The sequence below is a fragment of the Salvia splendens genome, chromosome 15 (assembly GCF_004379255.2).
Source record: "Salvia splendens isolate huo1 chromosome 15, SspV2, whole genome shotgun sequence".
NCBI lineage: Eukaryota > Viridiplantae > Streptophyta > Magnoliopsida > Lamiales > Lamiaceae > Salvia > Salvia splendens.
Window position 1 is genome coordinate 31,341,184 of NC_056046.1, and position 5,457 is coordinate 31,346,640.

At 39.5% G+C, this 5,457-nt stretch overlaps 1 long non-coding RNA gene across 1 annotated transcript; it reads right to left on the reverse strand.

Moving 5' to 3' along the window:
• Nucleotides 1-3,577: 3,577 nt before the first annotated feature.
• Nucleotides 3,578-4,388, reverse strand: LOC121768923. The gene is made up of 2 exons (XR_006043443.1): nucleotides 3,989-4,388; nucleotides 3,578-3,896 (listed from the first exon to the last, which is right to left on the reverse strand). It is a non-coding gene; the product is annotated as an uncharacterized LOC121768923 (long non-coding RNA).
• Between the last annotated feature and the right edge of the window lie 1,069 nt (nucleotides 4,389-5,457).

Genomic DNA, 5,457 nt, shown 5'->3' on the forward strand with positions numbered 1-5,457 from the left:
CTCCAAACCCCAACACGATCTACGTTCCGCGTAGATGACCGTAGTATATTCACTTTCTCAAATCCGATTCCCGGTGAGTGAGAAATAGTGGATTAAAGTTGGTCACATTGTAGCTTTTGATAAAGCTATGAGTTGAAAGTGTAGGGAGTAATTGACTAAGGTAATTATCCCACATTGGAGATGAGACACTTCTTTAAGTGTGTATTTATGAAGTGTCTTTACTACACTTATAAATTATTGTGGGCTAAGATGGGTGAAAGAGCCGACACGCACGCACACGCGCGCCGAGCCGAGCCGGTCCCGTGCCCGAGCCCGAGCCCGCGCCCACGCCTATGCCCATGGTCTTGGTCTTGGACTTGGATCTTGGCAATTGGTGTTTGGCTTGGTCCAGGGGCTGGTCGCTGGATCCAGACTTAATGTTTTGGACCAATTCAGTTTTGAGCAGCAGCTTGATCAACAGCCTGACTGCGCCTTGAGCAGCAGCATGATCAACTTGGCCTGCTGTGCCTTGAGCGATGGCTTGATCAGTGACTTGATCAACTCGCTTCAAGTCAGTCCACTTGTGACGGTTGAACAAGGGCGTGTACAACGTCTAGATTCAACGTCGACCTCCAGCTTTCAAATAAGTAACGGCCGGCGGTTACAGCCCCGCCATGATGAGCCATGACGATAGTCATCAAGACTGTGTTGACCCCCGCATTGGGACTAGGCCTATAAATAGGCTAGTCATTCTTCGCATAACATACTGAATGAGATCGATCATTAGCATACACATAAGCATCATATTCTCTCTGCATAGTCTTCTTTTCGAAGCTCTGCCCTCGCCTCTATCCAGTTCGCCGGAGCTCTGTTGATTGCGGTGCTGCTTCATCAGAGACGCAAGCCATTTTATCTTTGGGGACGACACGCCAAACCGAGAGCACTACCGGGGCGTATCTCGTCTTGCAGAAAGAGGGCTTTCCTCGACTCGGCTACGTTTTATTTCCAGTTTTGTAGTTTCGATTTCATTGTAATTCCAGTTTTTAGTTCTTCCTTCTTTTGGGTTGTATTACGCCCGGTATTGTTTATCTCTTGTAAAACCAGAATCCCCAACAGAAAGCATATCATAATCATTTAACTTTGACGGAAGCTCCACCTCTTCTGGTTTGGTTTGTGGCAATGTTGTGCTCTGTTGGCTTCCGAGTTCAAGGGTCTGGCTCAAGAGCAGTTGTCTTAGATGTTTCTTCCCGTGAGTGCTCTTCAATCTCATCTCCAGTGAGCTCCCTCCTTGGGAATGAATTGCCCTCAATCCGGATTCCGTACACCTATAAAATAGCACGAGAGTGTAACATCCCAAATTTTTGTGACCTTTATTTAATATTCGTCGTTTGGAAATGTCATTTATGAAATTTAATTTGTTGCTACGTGATTGAGTTTGATTATGTGGAATAAATCATCACGGGGAAATTGAAATGAAGTGCTAGTTATATTTTAATGTGGGGAATCAATTTAAATAAAATCAGGCATCTTGTTCTAGCCAAAAAAAAGTGGCAATTGTCGGCCCCTCCAATTATTGGGAATTTTATTCTTTCTTGGATTTAATTAATTATTTTGGGATATTCATCCAAATTAAATCCAATTAAATCTTGCCACATTTTATTCCCTCACCCCAATTGAATTAAGAGTTGAATTATTTCCTTGTGGCTAATTAAGAGGAGAATATATTTGCTTCCTATTTTGTGAAATTCCTTTTATTCAATATCAAATTAATACCTAAGCCAAATTAATTGGGGATGTGAATATTTTCCTTCTATTGTGTCTCCATCCCACACGTTTTGGCTTAATTTCCTTGTGGAAAACTTATTTAATTGTTGCCTATTTTATGAGAGTCTTTTCCTATGATGACCCTAGAGCCTACACAAAGTAAGAACGATTCAAATATTTCTCTTGGAATCCCAAATTTAGTTCCTATCAAAGTTAAAACGGTTAGATCAACTCTATATTTCCTCGCGTAAGACCCTCATGGGAGGCAAGGCATTGACCACTGCAGAAAATGCAAAAAAATAAAATAAAATAAAATAAAAAATCCTACGCCGCGTCGAATCGAATTGAAATTTAATATCGGAGAGAAGGTCTTTTCGAAAGTATCCTTTTACAAAGGAATAACCAGATTTGGACTCAAGGGAAAGCTGAAACCACTATTTATTGGACCATATGAAATTCTGGAAGAAGTAGGCCCAGTAGCATATCGCTTGGCATTACCACCCGACTTTGGGAACGTACACAACGTATTCCACGTCTCCCAACTTCGAAAATACGTGTTCGACCCAAAACATATGATTCGCCACGAAGGAATCGCTCTAGAGCCTAACCCGAGTTACGAAGAAAAGCCGGTAGAAATACTAGACCGAAGGGTGCAACAGCTTAGGAACAAGTCGATTACTACAATGAAGGTTTTGTGGAAAGAAAAAAAAACCCACGGACCAGAAGAAGCAACATGGGAGCTAGAAAAGAAAATGAACGAGAAATATCCCGAGCTTTTTGTCTAAATACTTCCTAAATTTCGGGATGAAATTTCTTTTAAGGGGGGTAGAATGTAACAACCCGAACTTTCGTACCTTATTATTATTATTATCCTAAAGATAAATAATAAGTGATCGTTGTAGTATTCAAAATCTGCCATTTTCATGAATAATAATTGATCTTGGAATTATAAATAATCGTTGCTTCGTTCTCGAACGAATATTTCAAGTAAAAAAAAAAGTAACACCAAATAAAAATTTATAATGTCCGACATATCTCCGAAGTCCGCTAAATTACTATTATAAAAATTTATCAAATCTTTATCTATTACAATTAGATAAAAGTTCACGCAGCCCGTTCAACGGTCGTGCTCGCACTCCAAGAAAGTTCGGTACATCATCAGGGAATACTATGGATGTTATTTGTTTTCCTACACCAAAGCCACGAACTTGAAACGATTATACATACACCAAAATTTAATAAACAAGTGAATAAATAAATAAACAATTACTTAAATAAATAAATAAAATAAATAAATAAAATAAATAAATAAAAAGAGGGTAGATTCAGAGGATCGGATTTTTTTTCCCATAGCATTAAATGCTCCATTAATTGGATGGCAAAAGAAATCAAATGAAATCTAATAGTAGATTTGAGTGGATTTGGACGGAGGAGATTTATCTTCCCATCCAATCATAATCTTGGGAGGATATCATTTAATGTAAAAATATAGAAGATCACGGCCTCAAATTCTCAATCAAATTGCAAGAGGCTTCTTGGCCATTGAATCAACCCAAGGAAACACCCAAATATATGCATTGAGAGATTAGAAGATCAAAATTAAATATTGATAAAGATTTGAGCATTTAAGAGTCCTCCCACTTGTATAGCAAGTTGACCGAATCCAACAAGTATACAAATAATACACCCCCAACGTTTCCAAATACAGCCACCCATCATAATCAAACATCCCAAAAATACTACATAGAATAGAGGAGTACGAGGATGAAGAGTTGCTAATAATTGTAGGATCAAGTCCAGGATCCAATGACACTTTTGTTTCCACATCAAAAGGTAAACATCAAGCCTTTCTTTTCTTTCATCTATGTACAAGCATGTATATACAATTTCAAAGTTAGAATCTGCCCAAATTTGGAATTTACAACACCTAGTCTAGTCTAATAGTATGTTTCACCTTCAAGTCTTCCAAATTTCAAGAAATACTAAAATAGATCCAAAAACGTAAAGTAGATCCAAAAACGTGAAAACCCAAAATAAATTCAATAATAATCAAAAGGTTAGAGAAGTTTATCTTGGGAGCACACTTCTGCCGGAGATCCGTCAACAGCTCCGGCAGCCCGCACCACTCACTGCCGAGGATAATTTCACAATCTCTACAAATTGCAAATTACACACCAAACTTTTAGATCAAAGGTCAGATCTTTAGGAAAATAATTAAAATGGAAATAGAATGAAGTACCCTTACCTTGCTTGTCGAAATCGGCGTCGGCGGCTGGAAGGGGGGGGAGATCCTCGGCGATGGCGGCTGGGGCGGACCCGCGACGGCGGCTGGGGCGGATCCGCAGCGGGACGACGGCGGTAGGAGCTGCTGCTCGTGGCGTGAAGTAGAGGACGGCGCGAGGGCCCGCACGACGGCGGACTCCGAGATTTCCGTCAAAGTGGCAACGTCTTCGCCGGAGAATAGAGAGAGAGAGAGAGGAATGAGAGGGAGGCTGCTCCGGGAGAGGAAGAGGAAGAACCGAGAAAGGGGGGAGAGAGGAAAGGAGAAGATGATGGAGGGGAGGGAGCTGAAACTCTAAATTTAGAGAAGGGGTTTTTTTTCTATTTTGTGCAATTTGGGGGAAGAAGATGAATAGTGATTGAGAGAGAGATGAAGAGTGATACGTGGGGGGGATGTGGGAGTTAAAAATGGGGCTTGTTAATTTTTAAGAAATTTGGGCCATTTGTTTGTTTTAAAAAGAATTTGGGCCATTTGTTTTAAAAAGAATTTGGGCCTTTTGTTTTAAAAGAATTGGGCCTTATTAATTAAATGCTTTGTTTGGGCTCTTTTTATTTTGTTGGGGCTTCTTAATTAAATTGGGGATATAAGGTAGGGAAATAATTAAGTTTTGGGCTTTTTAAATAAATCTTTGGGCTGATAATTAATCGTGACGAAATTATTTAATTAAATTCCGAAATAATTTTGAAGTATGAATAATTTACCCCAAGTTTCAAAATAAATATAATTGCGAGGGGAAATACTTGCGATAATTCGGTTAAACGCTTATATAATTTTGGGATTTTAATTCGACATCGTGGTTGAAAATACGAGGAGCCAACGGAGAAATTTTGGGCATAAGCGACCGACCGGCGTCGCAATCGATGCCTCGGGCGGCCGCTAAGGAAATGGAAAGAAAGAGGGAAACGACGTTCTCAAGTCACAGAAATAATTAAGTTTAATAAAGAAGTGCTATTAATTAAATTTTCCAATTTAATTAATATGCAAGTTTCTAAAATTTTCTAACGGTGAACAAATGATAAAAGAAATAAAGTAGGGGCATGCATTCCTATAAGTATGTGAATTTCTCGAGTCTTATTAGTACGTTGTTTGTTTTCAAAAGGCTATCTCTGTGAGTTAAGGGCGGAGTCAGGAAAATTCAAGTTAAAGAAACTAAACGATGAAGGTGAACTTTCTTATCCTACATACTAATGTGGATAAAAATGCAAATTATTTTGAAGTGATATGTTATGAAAACTCGAACCTATGTTCGTTGCTGTTTCAAGTGATGTTGTCATGCCACAAATATTTTGTGTATGATGCCTATCTGTTGGCTACGACCAAGTGAATTATGAATGATGATATAAGTCGAATTCGGGTCCCAGTGAGGGTGGTGTCCCCGCTCGGACTAGTGTACACAAGCTACCTCTGTCATGTTGGGCAGAGCAGGTGACCGT